The sequence below is a fragment of the Vulpes lagopus genome, chromosome 1, assembly GCF_018345385.1.
Source record: "Vulpes lagopus strain Blue_001 chromosome 1, ASM1834538v1, whole genome shotgun sequence".
In the NCBI taxonomy this organism is placed as follows: Eukaryota; Metazoa; Chordata; class Mammalia; order Carnivora; family Canidae; genus Vulpes; species Vulpes lagopus.
In genome coordinates this window covers 10259587-10285806 of record NC_054824.1, presented here as the reverse complement: position 1 = coordinate 10285806, position 26220 = coordinate 10259587, and the positions used below count along the sequence as shown (strand labels likewise).

The following is a 26220-nucleotide window of genomic DNA, read 5'->3' as shown; positions in this document are numbered from 1 at the left end:
ATTTAAGGACCACTGCTCAAAATAGTCCTCATAGTCCTCCTGGTCCTCCAGGCCCGAACCCCGATAAACGAGCTTTAATCTCAATTGTTCCCTGTCACCTGCCTTTTATTTGACATTGCAATTCTCCAGCTGGCTATTCCTGGATGCTGCTTATCCAGAGATTCATTTGTGTCTCCTTATTTCGCTGCCAGAGTTAATTTTGACTTTGTTTTTATTTATTTATTGTTTTAAAGATTTTATTATTTATTTGAGAGTGAGCACGAGTGGGGGAGGAAGGGCAGAGGGAGAGGAAGAAGCCCCGATGCAGGGCTTGATCCCAGGACTCTAAGATCATGATCTGAGCCGAAGACAGACACTCAACCAACTGAGCCACGCAGGCACCCCAGTTTTGAATTTGTTGAAATATAATTTACACGCCATAGCATTTACCCATTTCACGTGTGCAATTCAATGACTTATTTTTTTTGCAAAAGTAAAAACTTTACTCAGTTGTGCCTCCATTACTGTAATCCAGTTTTAGAACATTTTCATTGTCCTAATAAAATCCTTTATGCCCATATACACCCCCAACTCCAGGCAACCTCTTATCTATGTTCTTCTGTGTTATTATAGATCTTTTTTTTTTTTGGCATTTCATATAAATGGAATCCTACAGTAGACGGTCATTTGTGTCTGGCTTCTTTAACTTAGCGTAATGTTTTTGAGGTTCATCCATGAGGTAGGTAGCGGATCAGTGTTATTCTTGTGATGGTGGGTTCCTACTACCCCAACCTCAGAATTCCTTAAAGGTGCTAAGACCACTTGCTCATTAAATGGTCCTCCCACTTATTTTTCCTCTTCTCCTGGAGTCGGTTTTCCATATTATTGGGTCTGACCCTGTTCTCGCTGCTCAGGATGGACGGCCTCCCCTGGATGAACTACCGCCCAGCCCTGCTCTCTCCAGTCCGCCCCACTATGTTCAGATCTTGGTTCAAATGATACTTCCTTGAAGGAGTATCCTCTCTAACCTCCTTGACTAAAATAGCATCCCTTGTCCTGAGCTATTTCAATTGTCCCCCTTTGTTCTTCATAGTTTCTTAATTCCTGAAATCATATTTTCTGTTTGTCTTTTAAAATATTTTTTGAGATGGAATTGCCATATAACACTAAATTAGCTTCAGGGGTACGTGATTCAGCGTATGCATATATTGCAAACTTATTACCACAGCAAGCCTAGTTAACACCCATCATCATATAAATGTATATTTTTTCTTGCGATGAGAACTTTTAAAATCTCTCTTAGCAACTTTCAAATATATAATGCAAAATTATTAATTGCAGTCTCCATGCATGTCCCTGTGGTTAGTGATGTTGAGCACCTTTTCATGTACCTCATGGCCACCTGTATGTTCTCTTTGGAAAAAAAATGTCTATTCAGATCCTCTGCCCATTTTTTAAAAGATTTTATTTATTCATTTATTTGAGAGAGAGAGCGAATGAGTAGGGTAAGGGGCAGAGGGAGAAGACTCCCCGCTGAGTAAGGAGCCTGGTTCGGGGCTCAATCTCAGGACTCTGGGATCATGACCTGAGCCAAAGGCAGACACTTAACTGCCTGAGCCACCCAGGTGCCTATTTTTCATTGGATTTATTTTTTGTCATTGAGTTAGATGAGTTCTTTATCTATTTTGGATATTAACCACTTATCAGATATATTACTGGTTATTGTAAATAATGCTGTGCTGGACATAGGGATACATGTATCTTTTCAAATTAGTGTTTTTGTTTGTTTTGGGAAAAGACATAGTAATGGAATTACTGTATCATATGGTGGATTTATTTCTGGGCTCCCTGTTCTGTTCCACTGATCTATGTCTTTATGCTAGTACCATTCCACTTTGATCACTATAGCTTTGTAATATGTTTGTTTGTCTAAAGATTTTTTATTATTATTATTTATTCATGAGAGACACACAGAGAGAGAGAGAGAGGCATAGACATAGGCAGAGGGAGAAGCAGGCTCCATGCAGGGAGCCTGATGAGGGATTCAATCCCGGAACTCAAGGATCACACCCTGAGCCGAAGGCAGACACTCAACCACTGAGCCACTCAAGTGTCCCTATAATATAAGTTTGAATTCAGAGCACATGATACTTCCAGCTTTTTGTTTTGTTTTGTTTTTCAAGATTGCTTTAGCTCTTTGGAGTCCTTTGTGCTTCCATATAAACTTTAAGATTGTCCTATTTTGTATGAAAAATACCATTAGAATTTTGATAGGGATTGCATTGAATCTTTGGGTATTGGATTCTTCAGGTAGTATGGAGATTTTAACAATATTAAGTTTTCTAATCCACAAGCATGGAGTATCTTTCCATTTATTTGTGTCATCTTTAATTTCTCTCATAAATGTCTTATAGTTTTTAGTGTACACACCTTTTACCTCTGGGTTTAACTTATTCCTAGGTATCTTATTCTTTTTGATGTAATTGTAAATGGGATTGTCTACTTAATTTCCCTTTCTGATAGTTCACTATTAGTGTATAGAAGTATAACAGATTTTTGTACATTGATTTTTGTACCTTGTAACTTTACTAAATTTGTTAATTAGTTTTAATGGGTTTAATGGGTGGAATCTTTAGGGTTTTCTCAATATAATATTTTGTCATCTGCAAATAAATTTTTCTTCTTTCTTTTCAATGTGGCTGCCTTTTTTATTACTTAAATAATTTCTCTAGCCAGGACTTCCAATACTATGTTTAACAAAAGTGGCAAGAGAGGGCATTCTTGTCTTGTTCCTTTTCTTAGAGGAAAAGCTTTCATTATTGAGTATGATGTTAACTATAAGCCTGTTATATATGGCCTTTATATTAAGGTACATTCCCTCTATACCCATTTTGTTGATATAGTTTTTTTTAAATCATAAGTGCACATTGAATTTTGTCACATGTTCTTTTTGCATCTATTGAGCTGCTCATGACTTTTCTTTCATTTTGTTAATGTGGCGTATCATGTTGATTGACTTGCAGATACTGAACCATCCTGGTGTCCCTGGAATAAGTCCCACTTGATCATAATACATGATCTTTATAATGTAATGTTGAATTTGGCTTACTGATATTTTGTTGAGGATTTTTACATCTATGTTCATGAGGAATACTGGCCTGTAAATTTTTTTGTGTGTGTGGTGTCTTGTCTGTTTTTTTTTTAATTTTTTAATTTTATTTATGATAGTCACACAGAGAGAGAGAGAGAAGCAGAGACACAGGCAGAGGGAGAAGCAGGCTCCATGCACCGGGAGCCCGACGTGGGATTCGATCCCGGGTCTCCAGGATCACGCCCTGGGCCAAAGGCAGGCGCCAAACCGCTGCGCCACCCAGGGATCCCTTGTCTGGTTTTTTATCGGGGGTAATGCTGGCCTTGTAAAATTAGTTTGTAAGCGTTGCTACCTCTTCAGTTTTGGGGGGCAGTATGAGAAGTATAGGTAGTAAATTTTTTGAGTATTTGGTTGAATTCATCAAGAAAGCCATCTGGTCCTGAAGTTTTGTTGGGAGGTTTTTGATTACTGATTCGATCTTGCTAGTAAAGGATCTATTCAGATATTCTGTATCTTCCGTATCTTAGAAGACTGTGTTTCTAGGAATGTATTCATTTTTTTCTAGGTTGTATATAATTGTCCATAGTAGTTTCTTATGATCCTTTGTATATATTTGGTACAAGTTGTAACTTCTCTTTCATTTCTGATTTCATTTATTTGAGCCCCTTCTTAGTCTAGCTAAATAGTTTTCAATTTTGTTTATCTTTCCAAGAATCAGTTCTTGGCTTCCTTGATTTTTTTCTATGGTGTTTTCAGTCTCTTTCGTTTCTTTCTGCTCTGATTTTTTAAAAAAGATTTATTTTGCCTTTGGCCCAGAGAGTGATCTTGGGGTCCCAGGATTGAGTCCCATATCAGGCTCCCTGCATGGGGCCTGCTTCTCCTTCTGCCTGTGTCTCTGCCTCTCTCTCTCTCTCTCTCTCTCTTTCTCTCTCTCTCTCTGTGTCTCTCATGAATACATAAACAAGATCTTAAAAAAAAAAGAAAAAGACTTCTGATCTGTGAAGACAGAATGTCTTTCTATTTATTTAGATCTTCTTCAATTATAAAAAAAAAAAAAAGTGTGGGGCGGGGGAGCGAATCTTGAGCAGACTCTGTGCTGAGTGCAGAGCCTGACAAGAAGTGTAACCAGCTGTGCCACTCAGGTATCCTTCTGCTCTAATTTTTATTATTTCCTTCTTTCTACCAATTTTGGGCTTCATTTGTTCTTTTTCTTGCTCCTCTGGATGTAAAGTTAGATTGTTGGGATTTGTCTTGTTTTTTAAGGTAGAGCCCTATTGCTATACTATGAGTTTCTGTCAGTGAACTTCTGTCTTAGAACTGCTTTTGCTGTACCCCATGGATTTTGGTGTGTTGTATTTTCATTTTCATCTGTCTTGAGGTATTTTTTTTTAATTTGTAAATTTTAATTCCAGTGTAGATAACATACAAGGTTATATTAGTTTCAGGTGTACAGTATAGTGATTCAGCAGTTCCATATATAGTGTTCATCAAGATAAGTGTACTCTGGCGGTGGGGGGGGGGCAGAAATACAGGCAGAGATACAGGCGGAGGGAGAAGCAGGCTCCATGCAGGGAGCCTGACGCTGGACTCAATCCCGGGTCTCCAGGATCAGGCCCTGGACTGAAGGTGGCGCTAAACCACTGAGCCCCCCGGGCTGCCCAAGATAAGTGTACTTTTTATCCCTCAAGGTATTTTTTAAATTTCCCCTTTGGTTTTTCATGTACCTATTGGCTGTTTAGTGACATGTTGTTTAAAATTCACATAGTTATGGGTTTTCCAAGATTTAAAAAAAAATTTTATCCCCCAGTCTTATACCATTATAGTTTGAAATGGTGATTCATATGGTTTTAATCTTTTTTAATGTATCAAAACCTGTTTTGTGACCTAACATATATGATGTATACTTGAAAAACAATAGTAGATTTGAAAAGAATGTATGTTCTGCTTTTGATAGAATGTTTTACATATATCTACTAAGTCCATCTGGTCTAATGTGTCATTTAAGGCCAATTTTTCCTTATTTTCATCTGGATCATCCAATGATGTAAGTGGGGTATGAAAGTCTCCTATTATGTATTTCTGCTGTTAATGTCTCTGTTTAGGTCTGCTTATTTCTCCTTTATATATTTAGGTGCTCTCATGTAGGCTATGTAGTTTGTTAAAGGGTTTGGTAGTATTGTTACTAGCAGCATCCCATATCCACCTACTTTTAGTAGTGCATCTTCAAGTACCATACATGGTCACAACCAGCAATAGTGTCTTCCATGTGTCAGAGGTATAGCCTTTAGAGGGGTATTTTTACTATGAACACTATTATCCATGCCAGTCACAGGAAAATGTTAGATCAAGAGTTGGACACTGATTGGGCTCAATACTAAATTAAGAAATTTAATGAGTCTATGAGGTTTTGCTTGTAGATTAATGCAATGAAATTGGGAGTGATCTGATTAATGTATAAAATAGGAACTAGAGCCCTTCATTTAATCATTGTTTGATTCCTTCACTGGATGATGATAATTAAGATTGGTACTAGTGGTTTCAAATAGGATATATAATAAAATTCTGTAGCAGAGAAAGTTCTGATTAAGAATATTTATAATAGAATTGGTATTATACAGCTTTTTCTGGGTTAGGGCCTCCATTGATAGATAGGGTATTAGTGGAAGAAGTCATGTTAGTGCCAGGAGGGGTCTTAATAAGAAGTCAGAGGAGGGAATCAGAGCAGAACAGTAGTGAAAAGTTGAGGCTGTTGTTGATTAAGGAATATTAGACCAATAAGGCTATTTAATAGGCTATCAGCTATTGTGTTAATTCAAATTATATTGTGTTTTTGATCATCATGTCAGTATAGTGGTTAGAATAATGATTTTTAACCTTACAGAAGGTTAAGGTTTTATACAAGTTCTGTAAGTATTAGACCATGACTAGTAGAAATAATCCTAGTGCAGTCTCACCGGCCATGAATACTAACAAGATAATAGGTATTATGCTAGCTAATGTAAAGTGAGTGTTTAGAATTATTATAATTACTATAATTAATAGTGAATGAATATACCCTCTAAACAGAGAAATAATATTAAATAAGATCAATATATTAATAGTTCCATGAAGAATACAGTGATTGCTAGAACAATGTCAATATAAACTAGGGACATTTGATAATTATGAAATTAGCCATAATTTAATGAGTTGAAATCATTGGTTTTAGTTTAAACTAATCATCATTTGGTTCATTCTGATTCTTTTTGGGTTCATTCATAGTTGAAACTTAAGGTTGGTAATGAGATTGATATTAATGCCATGATGAGTTATAGTTTTTAGGCTGTTTGGGATAGTGAAGGTAGAGGTAGAAGAATAGCATTTCTAGGTCAAGTAACAGAAATGGAATGACTACCAGAAAGAATTTTATGGAGAAGGGTGGGTGTGTTGATCCTGTGGGGTTGAATCTACATTCATATGATCTTGTGTTTTCCATGTAGATGTTTAGTTCTGGAAAGTCAGAATGCAATTAATACAAGCCATGAGTTTAGTACTGTGTTAAGCGATGGTGTTAATATTATATTTATTGTTCTTCCTTGGATTTTACTGAAACTGATTAATTAGAATTGTACTATTTAATACTAAAAGAATAGGACTCCCATCAATAAATGGTGACATATAGGAATAATCATACTACATCTACAAAGTGTTAATATCAAGTAACTGCTTCAAATTCAAAGTGGTAATTAAATGTGAAATGAAATTTTAATTTGCAGTGAGAAACAGATGATGAGGAAGGTAGGGCCAATAATCATGTAGTCCATGAAAGCCTGTGGCCATAAAAAATGTCTATTCATAAATTCCATCTGAGATCGTAAATGATGTTTCATAGTATTTGAAGGCTTGTAATAAGGTAAAATAAATTCCTAGAGAGACTGTAACTAATAGGGCTTGAAGTTTGTATTAGTGATTTCCTCCTGTTAGGCTCTAATGACTTAGGTAATAGACATACTCCAGAGGCTAATAAGACAAAGGTATTGAGAAGCAGTACTTCTAGAGGATTTAGGGGATGGATGCCGGTGGATGGTCAGCAACCACCTAGTTCAGGTGGTAGAGCTAGACTTAAATAGTAAATACCCAGAGGAAGCTGGTAAAAAAGACGTCTGAAATAATGAAAAGAATTAGTTCATCCTCAAGCCCTTTCTGAACATTGGTGTGTGATCTTGGAAGGTACTTACTTTTTCAAATAATGTCTCCTCATCAATGATACATAGTCAAGATTAGCTGTTATGCCTAAGGATAAGAGGAAGACTGAGTTAAAGTAAGATCATATTATTAGACCCGATGTTATAAGGAGAGCTGCTGATAGAGTGCCTACAAATGGTTGGGGGCAGAAGTTTATTATATGGTATGTGTGGGTTTGGTGGTCATTAGATGTTATCATGTAAGGTAAGGTCTTATTAAAAGAGTATGTAAGCTTGAAGTAAGCCCACAGTGAACTCAAAGACAGTAAAATTAAGAGTGATTAAGGTAATGAGAGCTGTAGTGGGGCTAATGTTCATTAAGGCAAGGCTTCCTCTGACAATTAGATGAAAGAGTAGGTGTTCAGCAGTGATACTGGCAGTTAGCCATACAGCTAGTGCTCTTGGTTGGATGAAAAGGCTAATGGTTTTCATAATTACTAGTATTGGAATGAGTGGGATGGATATTCTTTGGGATAGAAAGTGGCTAAGATGCATTTGTTTTGTGACACAAGCCATTAATTACTGTCCCTGCTTAAGGTGGAATGGCTATTCCCAGATTCATTGAGAGTTGTGTGGTAGGTGTAATGAGTGTGGTAGTAGGCCCAATAGGCTAGCTAAACCAATAAACAGAATGAATAATAGGGTTAGGGTTCAGTTTTGTCCTTGATTGTGTCCTATAATTATGGATAGTCATTTGTTTTGATGTTGACAGAATCAGTCCTTTTTTTGATAGCAATTAGATAGTTGTTGATTAGTTGGCTAGGTTATAGGGAATGTAGTAATTAAAATTATGATAACCCTATCATTATTGGGATAATGAAAGAAGCAAATAGATTTTTATTTACTTTTTCTCTCAAGGGGTGAAATACTCCAGTGTGTTCGTTGTTTTTAATTTTGGGTTTGATGGGTCATAGTGATTTGAAATCTTTAATTGAAATACAACAAATAGGGTTATGATAATAATTATTTTTTAAAGGTTTTATTTATTCATGAGAGACACAGAGAGAGGGAGAGAGGTAGAGACATAGGCAGAGAGAGAAGAAGGCTCCATGCAGGGAGCCTGATGCGGGACTCAATCTTGGGATTTCAGGATCACGCCCTGAGCCGAAGGCAGACACTCAACCACTGAGCCATTCAGGCATCCCAAAAGGATAAAATTATTGATGTGTATAGTTGTGGCATATCATTAAAGAGAAGCTTAAACTCTGTCTTTATCTTTAACCTTTTAAAGGCTAATGCTACTTCTTTTTTTAAAAAAAAATTATTTTTATGTTTTATTTGGGGGGGGGGCAAGAAGGAGAGGGAGAGAGAGAATCTTAAGCAGGCTCCATACCCAGCACAAAGCCTGACATGGAGCTCAGTCTCATGACCCTGAGATCATGACCAAAGCCAAAAATCAAGAGTCAGACACTTAACTAAGCCACCCAGGTGCCCCAATGCTACTTAGCTTCTTAATGATATCACAGTATATTTGCAGATAAGTTTTCTAAGTGTTTAGTGGAATTAATTCAAGAACGATTGGTATAAAACTGATTTGAACCACAAATTTCTGAGCACTGCCTATAATATAGGCCTAGATGTATAGGTATTAAGGTTGTTTGATTTAATTATCTGGGGATGGCTCATGAGTGCAGGGTGTCTGCTAATGAGATTAATATTTGGATTGTTATTTCTATGGGTGAGACAACTTGGTTGTCAACCTTTACTACTTGTAGTTCTCCTCGTTTTAGGTCTTGTGTGGGGATTAAAGTTTAAGAAGCCAAAGAAGTCAGGAAGTAGAAGTCAAAGCTTAAGTCTTTATAGGCCATATATTCATGGCTTCAGTATCATTGATGGCCCATAATTTTTCCAGTTAGTGAGGGGTTGTTGATCTCATGTGTTATATCAAGAATTCATAGTGGTGGGTGGCTCAGTGGCTCAGCGGTTCAGCGCCTGCTTTTGGCCCAGGGCATGATCCTGGAGGCCCGGGATCGAGTCCCACATCGGGCTCCCTGCATGGAGCCTGCTTCTCCCTCTGCCTGTGTCTCTGCCTCTCTCTATCTCTCTTTTTCTCTCTCTCTCTCTCGAATAAATAAAATCTTAAAAAAAAAAAAAAGAATTCATAGTGGTGGCAGAGCAATTAGGATTAGAATAATGATTGGTATCCATATCCTTTCTACTTCTTGCACATCTATTGTATTCGTGTGTGTTAATTTAGCTGTTAATATTAGTGAAATTATATAAAGACCTAGAGAATCAATTAAGAATATGATTACGTATGGTCGTGAAAGTGTAGGTGGTGTTCTATAATGGAGGATGTTGCATCTTAAAAGCCTAGTTGAATGGATACGCCATGGAGATATAAAGGACTTAATGCCGTAATTTAACTTTGATAAGTTTTGTAATTTTTACTAACATTTCACTATTAAGAAATACATAATGGTTATGGTATTGGCTTGAAACCATTTTTAGAGGGCTTGATTTCTTTCTTATTGTAGGCATATGTAAGAGGGTTCTTCAAATATATGATATTATGGAGGACATCCATGTAGTTATTCAAGATTAGTGTTAATTCCTCTATTGCTACTTTTCTTTTAAATGCAAATACTTCTCAAATTATGAAGATAATTGATATTACTGCTGTTAAGGAGATGAATGAACCTACATAGTGTTTCATGTTGTGCATGCATCTGAATAGTCAGAGTAATGTCAGGGCATTCCTAAGAGGCCCTGAGTGGGAAGAAAGTTATATTATTTCCAATTACTATGATTGTAAAGAGGATTTTTGCCCAAGTATGATTGACTGTGTAGCCTGTAGAAAATAATGGGAGTGAGTGAAGAAATCTTCCTATGATGGTGAATAAATGCTCCTGTTGATAATATGTAGTAAAAATGTGCTACTCTATATTATATATCCTGGAGAACAATGTCTAGGAATGAGTTGGCTAAGATAATTCCTGTTAGACCTCCTACTGTGAATAGGAAGATAAAAGCTAGGGTTCATAGTATGGCTAGTGATCGATCATTTATTGTTGCCTCCATGAAGGGTTGCTAGTTAGCTAATTACTTTTACTCCTATACAGTTGGCAACAATTCTAGTAGCTGATGTAAAATATGCTTATGTGTCAACATCTGTGCCTACTGTTAATATATGATGAGATCATACAATAAAACCTAGTAATCCAAAGGCTATTGTGGCTCAGACTATTCTTACATATACAAAAGGTTTTTTTTTCCTGAATAATACATAATAATACATGAAATTATTCCAAATCTAAGGAAGATAAGAATATAAACTTTGGGACATCTGGAGAATCAAAATCAAAATAGGCATTGGTATCAAATTGGGTTGCCTCCTCCTATATGATAAAAGAATATGGTGTTTCAGGTTATGGTCTGTTAGTAATATGGTAATTCTGGCTGCTAAGACTGGATTGATCTCAGTAGCAGGATGGCTGGGATCCAATGAATAAAGGTGCTTAGTATTGAGATACCACTGGTGGTTTCATATGAATGATTGTGGTAATATGATTGATAGCCACTAAAATTGAGGATACACATAGGTAGAGAAGATAGTTAAATTGACTGAGGCTCCTGGTGAGCTAGGTCACTGGCTGGGGGTGTGTATACTGTTCAATTGGTTCCTGCACCTGCTCCAACTATTAATGATGTAAAAGCAGAAATGATGGTGGTAATAGAAGCTCACGTTATTTATTTGGGGGAATGCTATATCAGGTGCTCTGATTATTAAGGGGACTAAACAGTTTCCAAATTCTCCAATACTCTAATACTATACTATAAAAAATTATCATGGATGCATGGGCAATTATAAATTAGGTGGTCTCCCAGTAAAATTCCAAGTTGGCCAAGTTCCACATGGATTAAAAGGCTTCAGGCAGGGGCACCTGGGTGGCTGTGTTGGTCCGACTCTTGGTTTCAGCTCAGGTCATGATCTCGGGGTCCTAGGATTGAACCCTGTATTGGGCTGTGCACTCAGCATAGAGTATGCTTGTCCCTCTCCCTCTGCTCCTCCCCCTGCACTCTCTAGCTCTCGCAAATAAATAATCTTTAAGGGATCCCTGGGTGGCGCAGTGGTTTAGCGCCTGCCTTTGGCCCAGGGCGCGATCCTGGAGACGCGGGATCAAATCCCACATCGGGCTCCCGGTGCATGGAGCCTGCTTCTCTCTCTGCCTGTGTCTCTGCCTCTCTCTCTCTCTCACTGTGTGCCTATCATAAATAAATAAAAAAAAAAAAATTAAAAAAAAAATAAATAAAAAAAAAATAAATAATCTTAAAAAAAAAAAAAAGGCTTCAGGAAGTTTCTACTCTTCTAGTTTATGCACCAAATAGTAGGTATAGAGTGCCAGTATCTTTATAGTTTGTTGAAAATAATCAGTTTATGAATATAAGTAAAATGGCTGAGTAAGCATTAACCTCTAAATCTAAAGACAGAGGTTGAGTCCTCTTTTTGCCAAACCCTGTGGTGAATATCATACTGAATTACAGATTCAAAGAAGCAGCTTCAACTCTGCTGGGGCTTCTTCTGCTTTTTTGTTCCCCTAGATAGCGGGAGAAGCAAATTGAAGCCATTGAAGTCGATTAGGGATTTAACCATTAGCTAAAATTTCATGGGGTGGAAACCTATCAATCTAGTAAGGTTTTAGCTTACTTAAAGAATTTGATTTGTATTCAGTTGATGTAGGATAAAGTCTTGCAATCCTTGTACTTTTTAGGCATTCAGTGAATACACTTGCTTAGGGCTTTGAAGGCTTTTGGTCTTTTCTAACCTAAATTCCTATTCCAAGATTGATAGTATTGGTGTTAGAGGGAGGATTATTGTTGATGTTATAATTAGTAGTGTTAAAAGAGTTAATCATTGTGTACTTTCAGATTGTCCTTTTTATTTTTATGTTGCTTCTTGATGGAAATATAATTAGTGATGTGAAGTTAATTACATGTAGAAGTACAGATTGAGTAGTGCTATATAATGTCTATTAATGTTGATATAATATCATTTTTTTGTCAGTTGCTTGATGATTATCCATTTGGGCAGGAATCCCGAGAGAGGAGGAAGGCCTATTGATAGTATGGTGGTTAAGATTAATGTAGTGATTAAGGGTATTTTGTTTCATATGTATGAGAGTGATAGTGTTGTGGAGGATGAATTACACATAATAATATGAATGTGGTGAGTATCATGATGATGAGGATTAATAGATCTTGGGTTATTATACTTAGGATATAAATTGTGATAGGTGTTATTCATCTTGCATGAGCAATTAATGAATAGGCTATGATTTTTCATATATGGTTAAGTCCATCTCATCTTCCAGTTAGAATTGATGTAATAGCTATGGTTAGATTAAATTTGGATTAATGGATGATGAGATTTGGTATGAGATTGGTGCAAGTTTTTGTCAAGTTAGTACAATTAGGCCTGAGGATAATGGAATTGCTTGTGTTACTGCAGATGCTCAGAAGTGGAAAGAGGAAAGTCCAAGTTTTATAATGAGAGCTATTGTCACAATGGTAAACAGATGCTGTTGGATTATTTTTGTAATTGTTCTTTGCCCAGAGTATATTAAGTTAATAATAGCCGTTATAAGAAGTATTGATGTTAGGAAATATTTAGTAGATGCTTCTATGGCTCAAGGGTTAAATTTTTTATTAAAAATAAACTTACTTATTTTGAAGCCAGTTGAGTCAGTCCATGAGAGCTTGTTATCACAATTATAGTTTCTGAGATAATGGTTGTTATAATAATGGTAAAGGTGAGAAGATTTATTAGCATGGGAAGGATATTAACCAATATTTGGAGGGTGGGTGGGCCCAATAGCTTCTTTAGCTGACTTTATTAAAGAATATGCTTTAATTAATTTGTAATTACTAGGAGTAGGCTTGATTCATATAATTCTAGGAATAATAGAAATAAAATTATTTCTATTAAGGTAATATAATAAGATTTAAACCTCTTATTTACTCTATCACAGTAACTCTTTGTCAGATGTATTTTTAGGATTGTAGTATAATACCTGATATAATGATAAGCAAGGATATGTGTCACATAGAAAGGGTTAATGTAGTGAAATAAAGTTTTTCACAAGAGTTCTATTAGTTAGTTGTATTGGAATTGTGGGTAAGAGGCCTGGATTCATGGAAAGGTATACTCAGTAGGAGGGTTTTAACAATGAAATTAACTGTATATAGTTCTGGCATGTAGGGGCTAGGGATATGATTGTTGTAAAAATGCTTATTAGGAGGATTTTGGCCTATTCTGCTAGGAAAAATAGGGCAAATGGTTTGTATTCAGTGTTCAGTGTTGGAGGCAGTGACTAGGATCTCTTTCTCTCTGTTAGGTCGAATGGAGCTCAGTTGGTTTCTGCTGGGGCCGAAATGAATCATGACCATGGCTAGTGGTCGTGATGGAAAAATTAATCCTACGTATTCTTGAGTAATGATTAATGTTGATAGTGTAAGCAATCCATTCATTAGTAGCACTAATATTAAGATAATTGCTAGAGTCACTTCACATGAAATTCTCTGTGCTACTCCTTAGCTCCAATTAATGCATATTTGAATTTGAGGCCCGTCCAGATCAAAGGATGAAGTATATAACTGAGCTTGATATAGCTAGCATGTATAGTCCTCCTAGGTTGATTAGTGGCTGGGTAGAAGCAGGGGAATTTATGTTGTAGGGGCTATGGTGAGGGCTAAGATTGGCTCAGTAATGGATATGGATATTGATGATGTTAGCATTTCATTGGTTCTTTAATGAATAGTTTTAGAGTATCAGCAACAGGTTGGAACAGACCGTGAGGTCCAACAATGTTTGGTCCTTTGCAAATTTGTATGTATCCTAGCACTTTTCATGTGATCAGTGTGAGGAATGCTACAGCAAGTGGGGTGGGGATAACCAATGAGATAATGTGGATTATAAATATTTTGTTAGGACGAGGAATTGAACCACTGGCTATAAAGGCTTAAGTTTTACACAATTATTGGGCTCTGCAACCCTTACAAACCCTGTTCTTGGGCAGAGTAGATGTAAATCAACTAAGACTATATATAATCTATTAGTTTGAAGATGTCTCCAACTAATGAAGTAGGCTTCATTTCTCTTGTCCTTTTGTATTGGGAAAAATTTATAATAGAAAGAAACTAACCTGTATTATTATGGTCTGAACTCAGTTCTTGTAGGATTTTAATCATTGAACAAATGAACTCTTGATAGTGGTTGCACCTTGGGATGTCCTGATACAACACTGAGGTCATAAACCCTATTGTTGATATGAATGAACTCTAGAATATCCGAGGTAACTTGTTCTGTTATCCGAGGGTAACTTGTTCTGTTGATCAATATCTTGCATCAATAAGCGATGTAATATTTTGACTAGTGAGTCTAGATTTTAATCACTCAGAGGTTATTTTGTTCTTAAGGTCACTCCAACCAAAATTGCTAGTCCATTTACAGGCTTGCTATCCCTCATCACCTGATATTATTCTAGGTCCCTCAAATTATGTTCACATTTAAAATTCTTTTTTTCATTTTGCCCATATGTTTGTGTGAGTTCCACTGCCCTGTCTTCCAGGTCACTGACTGCTTCTTCTGCTTTATCTAGTCTGCTATTGAACACCTCTAGTGTGTTTTTTTCAGTTACTGTATTCTTCAGCTTTATGACTTTTGTTTGGTGCTTTCCGATATTTTCTATCACTTTGTTGAAGTTCTCTCTGTGTTCATGTATTCTTCTGTCAAGATTGGCGAGCATCCTTGTGACCATTACTTTGAACTCCTCATCAGGTAAATTACTTATGACTGTTTAGATAAGGTTTTATTCTGGGATTTTATCTTATTTGTTTTTTTTTTCCTTTGGAACATATTTCTTTGTTTCCTCATTTTGCTGGACTCTGTGCTTGTTTCTAGTATGAGGTGAAAGAGTTCTCTCTCCAAAACTTTTTTTTTTTTAAGATTTTACTTATTCATGAGAGACATAGAGAAGCAGAGACACAGGCAGAGAGAGGAGCAGGCTCCGTGCAGGGAGCCCGACATGGGACTCGATCCCAGGTCTCCAGGATCAGGCCTTGGGCTGAAGGCAGTGTTAAACCACTGAGCCACCAGGGCTTCCCTCTCTCCAACTCTTGAAGGAGTAGTCCCAGGAGGATTGGAGGTGTGTTTCAGTCAGCTGTCTGTGCAGTGCCCTGGCGGGGGTAACCTACCCAGAACTGCCTCTCCAATTGTTTTAGCTACGTGGGGCTCAGAGACACAAGCCCCCCAGTCACAAGAGCCAGGTGTTCAAGGATTATCTTCTGTGGGGATTGTATGCAGCTAGATTCAAGTGGGGTGGGGTCATGGAGGAGCATAACATGTCTTTTTATTTCTTCTTTGACTCATGGTGGCTCAGTGGCAAGTTGTTTAATCTTCACATATTTGTGAGATTTTTAGTTCTTTCCTTGTAATTGATTTCTAGTTTTGTACACTGATTGGAAAAGATGCTTGATATGACTTCAGCCTTCTTAAATTGGAGACTTGTTTTGTGGCCTACCATGATTTATTTTTGAGAATGTTTTATATATATTTTTTTGAGAAGAATGTGTATTCTGCTTTTGGATGGAATATTGACATGGTATATGTCCACTCCATCTAGTCTAATGTAAGTCAGGGTTTCCTTATTTTCTGTCTGAATGATCTATACATTGATGAAAGTAAGGTATTAAGGTCTTCTACTATTGTATTGCTATTTATTTCGCCCTTTATTTCTCAAAGTCTGTGAATCTTTGCTTTATATATTTAGGCATTCCTGTGTTTGGGTGCATAAATATTTTTTTAAAGATTTTACTTGTTTATTTTAAAGGAGTGGGGAGCAGAGGGAGAGAATCTCAAGCAAACTCCCTGCCGAGTGCAGAGCCCTACTTGGGGTTCAGTCTCACGATCCTGAGATCATGGGCAGTCCAGATGGCTCAGCAGTTTAGCGCCACCTTCCACATGATCCTGGAGATCCAGGATCGAGTCCCACGTGGGGCTCCCTACATGGAGCCTGCTTTTCCCTCTGCCTGTGTCTCTGCCTCTCTCTCTCTCTGTCTCTCATGAATAAATAAATAAAATCTTTAAAAAAAAAAAACGATCCTGAGATCATGACCTCAGTCAAAACCAAGAGTTGGCCATTTAACTGACTGAGCCACCCAGGCACCCTGGGTACCTAAATATTTATAAATGTTATAACCTCTTGTTATATTGACACCTTGATCATTATGTAATGAATTTCTTTGTATCATTACTGTCTTTGTCTCAAAGTCTGTTTTGTTTGATATAAGTATAGCTACCCTAGATTTAATTTGGTTTCATTTGCAAGGGAATGACACCCATCCCTTCACATGCAGTCTATATGTGCTCTTCTATCTGAAGTGAGTCTCTTGTAAGCAGCAGATAGATGGGTCTTGTTTGCTTTAAAAAAATTTTAAAATTTGCATATAGTTGGCACACAATGTTACATTAGTTGCAGGTGTACAAAACAGTGATTCAATTTCTCTATATATTATGAGATGCTCATCATGAGTGTAACTACCATCTGTCACTGTACAACACTATTACTGTATCATTGATTATATTCCCTATTCTATGCCTTTTATTCTCATGACTTATGGTACCATAACTAGAAGCCTGTATCTCCCACTCATCTCCACTCATCTTGCCCATCCTCCTATCTGATTTTCCTGTGGTAACCACGAGTTTGTTCTCTATATAGGTCTGATTCTGATTTCTGTTTGTTTATTCACTTATTTTGCAGATTCTACATGTGAGTGACATTATACAGTATTTGTTTTTCCCATTCTGACTTATTTCACTTAGTATAAGACCATCTAGTTCCACCTGTGTTATGTAAAATGGTAAGACCTTGTCCTTTCTTATGACTGTGTAATATTCCATTGTATATATACACACACCACCTCTTCCCTATCCATTCATCTAGTGATGGACACTTAGGTTGCTTTCATATCTTGGTTACTGTAAATAATGCTGCACTAAACATAGGGGTGCATATATCTTTTTGAATTGGCATTTTCATTTTCTTTGGGTAAAAAACCAGTAGAGCAATTATTGGATCATATGGTATTTCTATTTTTAATTTTTTAAGGAAATCTCATACTGTTTTCCACAGCGAATGCACTAATTTCCTTTTCTACCAACAGTGCAGGAGAGTTCCTTTTTCTTCACATCCTCACTAACACTTGTTAGTTCTTGTCTTTCAGATTTTAGCCATACTGACAGGTGTAAAGTGATGTTTCATTGCAGTTTTGATTTGCATTTCCCTGCTGATGATTGATGTTGAGCATCTTTTCGTGTGTCTGTTAGCCATCTGTATGTCTTCTTTGGAAAAATGTCTATTCAGGTCCTCTGCCCATTTTTAAATCAGATTATTTGGGGTTTTATGGTGCTAAGTTGTAGAAGTTCTTTATATGTTTTGGATATTAACCACTTAGTGGATATATCATCTGCAGATGTCTTCTGCCATTCGTTAGGTTGCCTTTTTGTTCTATTGATGGTTTCCTTCACTGTGCAAAAACTTATTTTGATGTAATCCCTTTATTTTTTGGTTTTGTTTTTTATTTCCCTTGCTAAAGAAGACATCTAGAAATATGTTTATAATAGGCTAGCATCAGTGACATTACTGCCTGTGTTCTCCTCTAGGATTTTTATAGTTCGAGGTCTCACATTTAGGTCTTTAGGATATTTTGAGTTTATTTTTGTGTATGGTGTGAGAAAGTGTTCCAGTTTTCCACAGCACAATTTGTTGAAGAGACTGTCTTTTCCCCATTGTATATTTTTGCCTCTTTTGTCATAGATTGACCATATAAAGCTTGCATCTACTGCTGGGCTGTCTATTCTGTTCCATTGGTTTATGTGTGTCGGTTTTTGTGCCAGTACCATACTGTTTTGATTACTACATCTTTGTAGTATGTCTTGAAATCTGGGATTGTGATACCTCCAGCTCTTATTTCTCAGGATTGCTTTGGCTATTCAGGGTCATTTCTGTTCTTATACAAATTTTTGCATTATTTGTTCTAATTCTGTGAAGAATGCCATTGGAATTTTGATAGGGATTGCACTGAATCTATAGTCGGTTAGGGGAGTTTGGAATATTTATTCTAAACCATGAATATGGAGTATCTTTCTATTTTTGTTATCTTTGATTTATTTCATCAGTGTTTTATAGTTTTCAAAGTATATTTCTTTAACCTCTTTGGTTAAGTTTACTTCTAGGTTTTTAGTCATTTTAGTGGAATTGTAATAGTTTCATTCATTTTTTTTCTTTTACACTATTGGCATATAGGGACACTACTGATTTTTTAGGTATTGATTTTGTATCCTACAACTTTACTGAATTCATTTATTACTTCTAATAGATTTTAGGTGGTGTCTTTCAGGTTTTCTATGTATAATATCATGTCATCTACAAATGGTGACAGTTTGATTTATTCCATACCAATTTGGATGCCCTTTATTTTTTTGTTTTCTTTTGTGGCTAGGACCGCCAGAACTATATGTTGAATAAAAGTGTGAAAGTGGATATCCTTCTCTTGTTCCTGATCTTAGTGGAAAATCTGGCAGTTTTTTCACCATATGATATTAACTGTGGGTTTTCATATAAGGCCCTTATTTTGTTGAAGCGTGTTACCTCTAAACCCACTTTGTTGAGAGTTTTGATCACGAACAGATGTTGAATTTTGTCATATAATTTTTCTGTATCTATTGAAATGATCATATGACTTTTACCCTTCACTTTTATTGATGTGATATAGCCTGTTAATTGATTTACAAATATTGATCTTATTTGATCATGGCGAATGATCCTTTTAGTGTATTTTTTAATGTGGTGTGCTAATATTTTGTTGAGGATTTTGCTTGTATATTCATCAAGGATATTGGCCTGTAATGTGTGTGTGTGTGTGTGTGTGTGTGTGTGTGTGTGTGTGTGTGTTGCCCTTGTTTTGGTATCAAGGTAATGCTGGCCTCATAGAATGTATTTGGAAGCTTTCCTTCCCCTCTTTTTTGGAATAGTTTGAGGAGAACAGTTATTAAATCTTCTTTAAGTGTTTGGTAGAATTCACCTTTGAATCCATGTGATCCTGGACTTCTATTTTTGGGTAGGCGTTTTTTTTTTTAATATTTTTTTAATATTTTATTTATTCATGAGAAACACACAGAGAGAGGCAGAGACACAGGCAGAGGGAGAAGCAGGCTCCACGCAGGGGGCCTGACGTGGGACTCGATCCTGGGACTCCAGGATCACACCCTGAGCCAAAGGCAGACGCTCAACCACTAAGCCACTCAGGCATCCCATATTTTGGGGTAGTTTTTGATTACCGATTCAATTTTGTTGCTAGTAATCAGTCTGTTCAGATACTGTTTCTTCTTGATAAAGTTTTGGAAGATTGTAGTTCTAGAAATATATCTATTCTAGGTTGTCCAATTCATTGGCATATAATTTTTCATAGTATTTTCTTATAATCCTTTGTATTTCTGTGGTGTCCACTGTTAATTCTCTTTCATTTCTGACTTTATTTTGTGGGTCCTTTCTGTTTTATTTCTTCATGATTCTGGATAAGGGTTTATTAATTTTATCTTTCCAAAGGATCAGCTCTTTCATTTTTTGTTCCTATTTTTAAAAAATCTTTATTTCATTTACTTTTCCAAATTTATCATTTCCTTGTTGGGCTGTGCTTGTTCTTTTTCTAGTTCCTTTAGGTGTAAGGTTAGATTTTTTATTTAGAGCTTTTACTTGTATCTTGAGGTAGCCTTGTATCACTATATATTTTTCTCTTAGAATTGCTTTTAGAGGGCACCTAGGTGGCTTAGTTGGTTAAGCATCTGCCTTTAGTCCAGGTTATGATTCCAGAGTCCCAGGATCAAGCCCCATGTTGGGGCTGGGCAGGGAGCCTGCTTCTCCATCTGCCCTGCCCCTCTACTGCTGTCCTGTCTCTTTCTTTCCCTAAAAAAAGAACTGCTTTCATTATGTCCAAGAGATTTTTATTTTTTTTTAAGATTTTATTTATTTGAAAGAGAGAGAGGGAGAGAAAAAGAGAATGAGCAGGGGGAAGGGCAGAGGGAGGAGTAGATTCCCCACTGAGCAGAGAGCCAGACCTTGGGGGTGGGGGGGCTTGATCCCAGGACCCTGGAATCAAGACCTGACCTGAAGGCAGATGCTTAACCAACTGAACCATCCAGGCGCCCTTGTCCCAGAGATTTTGGACTGTTGCGTTTACATTTTCCTTTGTCTCCATGTATTTTTTAAATTTCTTCTTTGATTTCTTCATGGCCCCATTGGCTGTTTCATATAATTTTTTGTGTTTTTTCCAGGTTTTTTTTTTTCTTGTGATTGATTTCTAGTTTCATTGTGGTTGGGAAAGATGCACAGTATGATTTCAGTTTTCTTAAATGTATTGAGACTTGTTTTGTGGCCTGCTCAATCCTGGAGAATATTCCGTGTGTACTTGAAAAGAATGTGTAGCCTATTGTTTTTGGATGGAATGTTCTGTATATAGCTGTTAGGTCCATCTGGTCTAATGTGTCATTCAAAGACACTGTTTTCTTATTGATTTTTTGCCTGGATGATCTATCTATTGATATAAATGGGGTGTCCCCTACTATTATTGTAGTATCATAAATTTCTCTCTTTATGTCTGTTAGTATTTGCTTTATGTATTTAGGTGCTCCAGTGTTGGGTACATAGGTTATTACAATTATTATATTCTCTTGTTGGATTGATCCTTTTGTCATTATATAATGCCCCTTTTTTGTTTTTTGTTACAGTCTTTACCCTAAAGTCTGTTTTGTCTGGTATAAGTATTGCTACCCCAGTTTTTTTTTTTTCCCACTTCCATTTACATGGTAAATGTTTTTCCATTCTTTTACTTTCAGTCTCTATGTATCTTAAGGTCTGAGGTAAGTCTCTTGTAGGCGGCATATAGATGGTTGGTTTTTGTTTTTTACCCATTCCACCACCCATGTCTTTTGATTGGAGCATTTAGGCTATACATTTAAAGCAATTATTGATAGGTATGTACTTACTGCCATTTTGTTCATTGTTTTCTGGTTGATTTTGTTGTTCTCCTCTGTTCCCTTCTTCCCTTGCTCTCTTTCTTTGTAATTGATGAATTTCTGCAGTGCTATGTTTGGCTTTTTAATTTTTGTGTATCTATTAAAGGTTTTGGGTTCTTGATCACCATGAGGTTCATATACCATCCCAACTATATAGCAGTCTGTATTAAGTTGATTATCATTTAAGTTCAAATTCTTAAAAAAAATCCTTTTACTCCCTCCACATTTTATGTTTATGTTATCATATTTTATATCTTTTTATTCATAATTATGGCCATTTCTTTTCCATTTAAAGTCCCTTTAACATTTCTTATAAGGCTGGTTTAGTGGTAATAAACTCCTTTAACTTTTATTTGGGAAATTATCTTTCTTTCAGTTCTGAGTGATAAGCTTGCTGGTTAAAGTATTCTTGTTTTTTTTCCTTTCAGCACTTTAAACATATGATGGCACTTTCTGTGGCCTGCAGTTTCTGCTGAAAAATCACCTAACAGTTTTATAGGGTTCCTCTGTATATAATGTTTTGCTCCCCTCTTGCTGCTTTTAAAATTATCCTTTAATAATTAAAATATCAAAAGTTAGGGATCCCTGGGTGGCGCAGCGGTTTGGCGCCTGCCTTTGGCCTAGGGCGTGATCCTGAAGACCCAGGATGGAATCCCACATCAGGCTCCCGGTGCATGGAGCCTGCTTCTCCCTCTGCCTATGTCTCTGCCTCTCTCTCTCTCTCTCTCTCTCTCTCTGTGATTATCATAAAATAAATTTAAAAAAAAATTAAAAAAAATATCAAAGGTTAAAGATAATGTGTCATGGTGTGGCCTTCCTTGGGTTTATCTTGTTTGAAACTCTGTACTTTTTGACCTGGATGTCTATTTTTTTTTTCTCCTAACTTAGGGAAGTTTTCAGTTATTATTTCTTCAAATAAGTTTTCTGCCCCTTCTTTGTCTCTTCTTCTGGGACCCTTATAATGTGAAAGCTTCTTTGTTTGATATTGTCTAAGAGGTCACTTAACCTGTCCTCATTTTTATAATTTTTTTTCTCTTTTTGCTGTTCAGTTTGCGTGTTTTTCATTAACTCATGTTCCAGATCACTGATATGTTCTTCTGCATCAGCTAATCTTTTGATTCCCTATAGCATATACTTTTTAAAAATTTCAGTTATTGTATTCTTCAACTCTGGTTCTTTTTTGTATTTTCTGTGTCGTTACTGATGGTCTCATGAATTCTTCTATTCTTCTCTTCAGTCCACGGAGCATCTTTACAATCATTACTTTACATTTTTTATCAGGCATATTGCTTATCTCCATTTCACTTAGTTCTTTTTCTGAGGGTTTGTCTTGTTCTTTCTTTTGGAGCATATTCCTCTGTCTCTCCATCTTGCTTGACTTTCTTTTTTGTTTCTATAGATTAGCAGAACAGCTACTTCTAAACATGAAGGCATGGTTTTACATATGCTCATCCCTTATGTAGACTGTGTGTGCTTGGTGACTTTGGATGGCTGGCTGAAGGTGTGGTTGGTGTGGGCCAGGGGTCTTGGGGCTCTCCATACAGTAGGCACCCTGGTAGGACAGTTGACATTGAAGTGACCACAAGCCAGAGGTCATGGGGCTCTCTGTGCAGCAGGTGCTTTAGCAGGCTGTCTAAGTTGAAGTGGATGCAGGCTGGGGTGTCCTGGGACTACACACTGAGGGTACCCTGGTAGGACAGCAGAACCTGAAGTGGGTGCAAGCTGGGGTGTCCAGGGACACTTTATGTAGGGGGTGTCCTGGTGGGGTGGCTGGAGCTGAGGCATTGTGTGGGCCAGGAGGTTTCTGGACTCTCTGTGAAGAGGGTACCCTGGCAGGACAGCTGAGGCTGAAATGGTGGCAAATCAAGTGTTCCAGGGCTCTATGCACAGAGAGGGCATATTGGCAGGATAGCTGAAGCTAAAGTGGGTGTAAACTGGGGTTTTCCTGGACTTTGCACAGAACATGCCATGGAGGAGTGGCTGGAGCTGGAGGTAGGGTACAGGCTTGGGGGCCCTGGGGTACTCCATGCAAGGGGCACCCTGGCAGGACAGCTGAAGCTAAAGTGGAGATGAGCGGATATGGTCCATGGGCTCTCCACAGAAAATGTGCCCTAGCCGGACAGCTGAAGCTGAAGTGCTTATAAGCTGGGGTGTCCTGGGGTGTTCAGCAAAGGGGATGCCCTGGCCAAGTGACTGGAGCCAAGGCTCACATGGGTGGAGGTGTTCTGGGCCACTCTGCATAGAGTGTGCCCTGGTGGGGTGGCTGGAACTGTGGTAGGCACAGGTGGGTCCCCAGGGTGCTTCAACACAGGGTGCACCCTGGTGGGGCAGCTGGATTTCAATCCAATGGCAGTCAGGAGGTACTAGAGCTCTCTAAACTGAGGGTACCCTAGCATGCTGCCTGAAGTCCAAGTGATATAGGCCTGGAGTATTCCAGGATGCTTTACACCTGTGTCACCTTGGTATAAAACTTGGAGCTATAATGAGTGCTAACCAGGGATTTCCAGGTATGCATTGCCCTGTGGCCACCTTGGTGGAATGGCTAGGCTGGGGTGGGCTAGAAGCCAGGGGCTCACTGACAGGCAGGCTGGTTAGTGTGTCTGGGTTGTACCCTCACACCAGGGTACAATGATGCCATTTGCGGCATCAGGGATGGAAGGTTCCTTGGTTAATATGTCTCCATCTCTCTTGCTGTTCTCTTTTGCCATCCCATCTTTTGTTGTGCAGAAGCTATTCAGTGGGCCCTCAGTTCTTTGGAGGAATTGCTCTATAATTAGGTGTGATTTGTTGTATTTCATGGAGAAAGGGAGTTCAGTGTCTTCCTACATCTTGGACTGGAATCCTTGATGGGTCTCATTTTTTTATCCATTCAGCCACTTTGTGTCTTTTGATTGGAGAAGTTAGCTCATTTATATTTAAAGTAGATCAACAGGTATGTATTTATTCCATTTTGTTCATTGTTTTCTGGCTGTTTTGAAATTCCTTTATTCTTCTCTTGCTCTTTTTGTTGGTGACTTGATGATTTTCTGTGGTGACATGCTGAGATTCTTTTCTCTTTTTGTATCTACTATATGTTTTTGCTTTGTGGTTACCATGAGGCTTATATAAGACAACTTAGAACAGTATTTTTTAAAAAGATTTATTTATTTATTTGTGATAGACATAGAGGGGCAGAGACACAGGAGGAGGGAGAAGCAGGCTCCATGCCGGGAGCCTGATGAGGAACTCGATCCCAGGACGCCAGGATCGCACCCTGAGCCAAAGGCAGGCACCAAACCTCTGAGCCACCCAGGGATCCCTATAACAGTATTTTAAGTTGATGACTAAGTTCAAACACATTCTAAAGCTCTACATTTTTTTACTTCCCTCTGACCCCACAATTTGCTTTTGATGTCACATATTTTTAAATTTTATATATCCATTAATAACTTTTTCTAGTTATTTTTTATTACCTTTGTGTTTCATTATTTTTTAAAAGATTTTATTTATTCATGACAGAGAGAGAGAGGTAGAGACATAGGCAGAGGAAGAAGCAGGTTCCTTGCAGGGAGCCCAATGCAGGACTCGAACCCAGGACCCTGGGATCACCACCTGAGCCAAAGGCAGAAAATCAATCACTGAGTCACCCAGGTGCCCCTACCTTTGTCTTTTAACCTTCATACTAGCTTTGTAAATTAACTCACTGTCTTTATGTTAGAGTATTCTGAGTTTTATTATATATTTACCTTTGCCAGTGAGATTTATACGTTCGTATGTAGTCCTGTTACTAATTAGCACCCTTTTTCCTTTCCTTTCTGCATTTCTTGTAAGGCTGGTCTAGTGCTGATGAAGTCCTTCAGTTTTTGCCTATCTGGGAAACTCTTCATATTTCCTTCAGCTCTGAAGGACAACTTTGTCAGATAGATAGAGTACGGTTGATGCTTCCTTTCAGCACTTTGAATATACTATGTCCCTCCTTTTTGGCAAAATTTCTGCTGAAGAATATGCTCATAGTTTTAAGAGAGTCCCTTGTATGTAACAAGTTGTTTTTCTCTCATTGCTTTTTAAGATTCTCTTTGTCTTTAACAGTTTATTTTATTTATTTATTCATGAGAGAGAGAGAGACAGAGACAGAGACACAGGCAGAGGGAGAAGCAGGCTCCATGCAGGGAGCCTGACGTGGGACTTGACCCTGGGACTCCAGGATCACACCCTGGGCCGAAGGCAGCGCTAAACCGCTGAGCTACCCGGGCCACCTTGTCTTTAACAGTTTAATTATGTGCCTTGGTGTGGATCTCTTTGGGTCCATCTTTTTTAGAACTCTCTGGGCTTCTTGTATCTAACTGTCAACTTTCTTCCCCAAGTTGGAGAAGCTTTCAGCCATAATTTGTTCAAATAAATTTTCTGCTCCCTTTTCTCTTCTTCTTCTGAGACCCCTATAATATGAATGTTGGTCTGCTTGATCTTGTCCCATAAGTCCCTAAAGTTTTTTCATTCTTTTTTTTTTTTTCTACTCTGGATGACTTCCACTACCCTGTCTTCAAGTCCACTGATTCCTTCTTCTGCTTTATCTAGTCTGTTATTGGATAATCTAGTGTAGCTTTTAGTTTAGATATTGTATTTTTCCCCCTCTGTGACTTTGGTACTTTCTTATATTTTCTATGTCTTTGTTGAAGTTTTTTTTTTTTTTCTTTCTTTCTTGAAGTTCTCACTGTGTTCATCCGTTCATCTTCCAAGCAAGGTGAGCATCTTTAGGACTGTTAACTTGAACTTTTTATCAGGTAAATTACTTATCTCTGTTCCATTGAGGACTTTTTAAAAAAATATTTTATTTATTCATGAGAGACACAGAGAGAGAGGCAGAGGGAGAAGCA

General features: G+C 37.5%; 1 long non-coding RNA gene across 7 annotated transcripts in view; it reads left to right on the top strand.

The window, feature by feature from the left end:
* The window catches only part of LOC121496460, a 127793-nt gene that overhangs the window by 96658 nt on the left and 4915 nt on the right, over positions 1 to 26220 (top strand). The window lies entirely within an intron of this gene.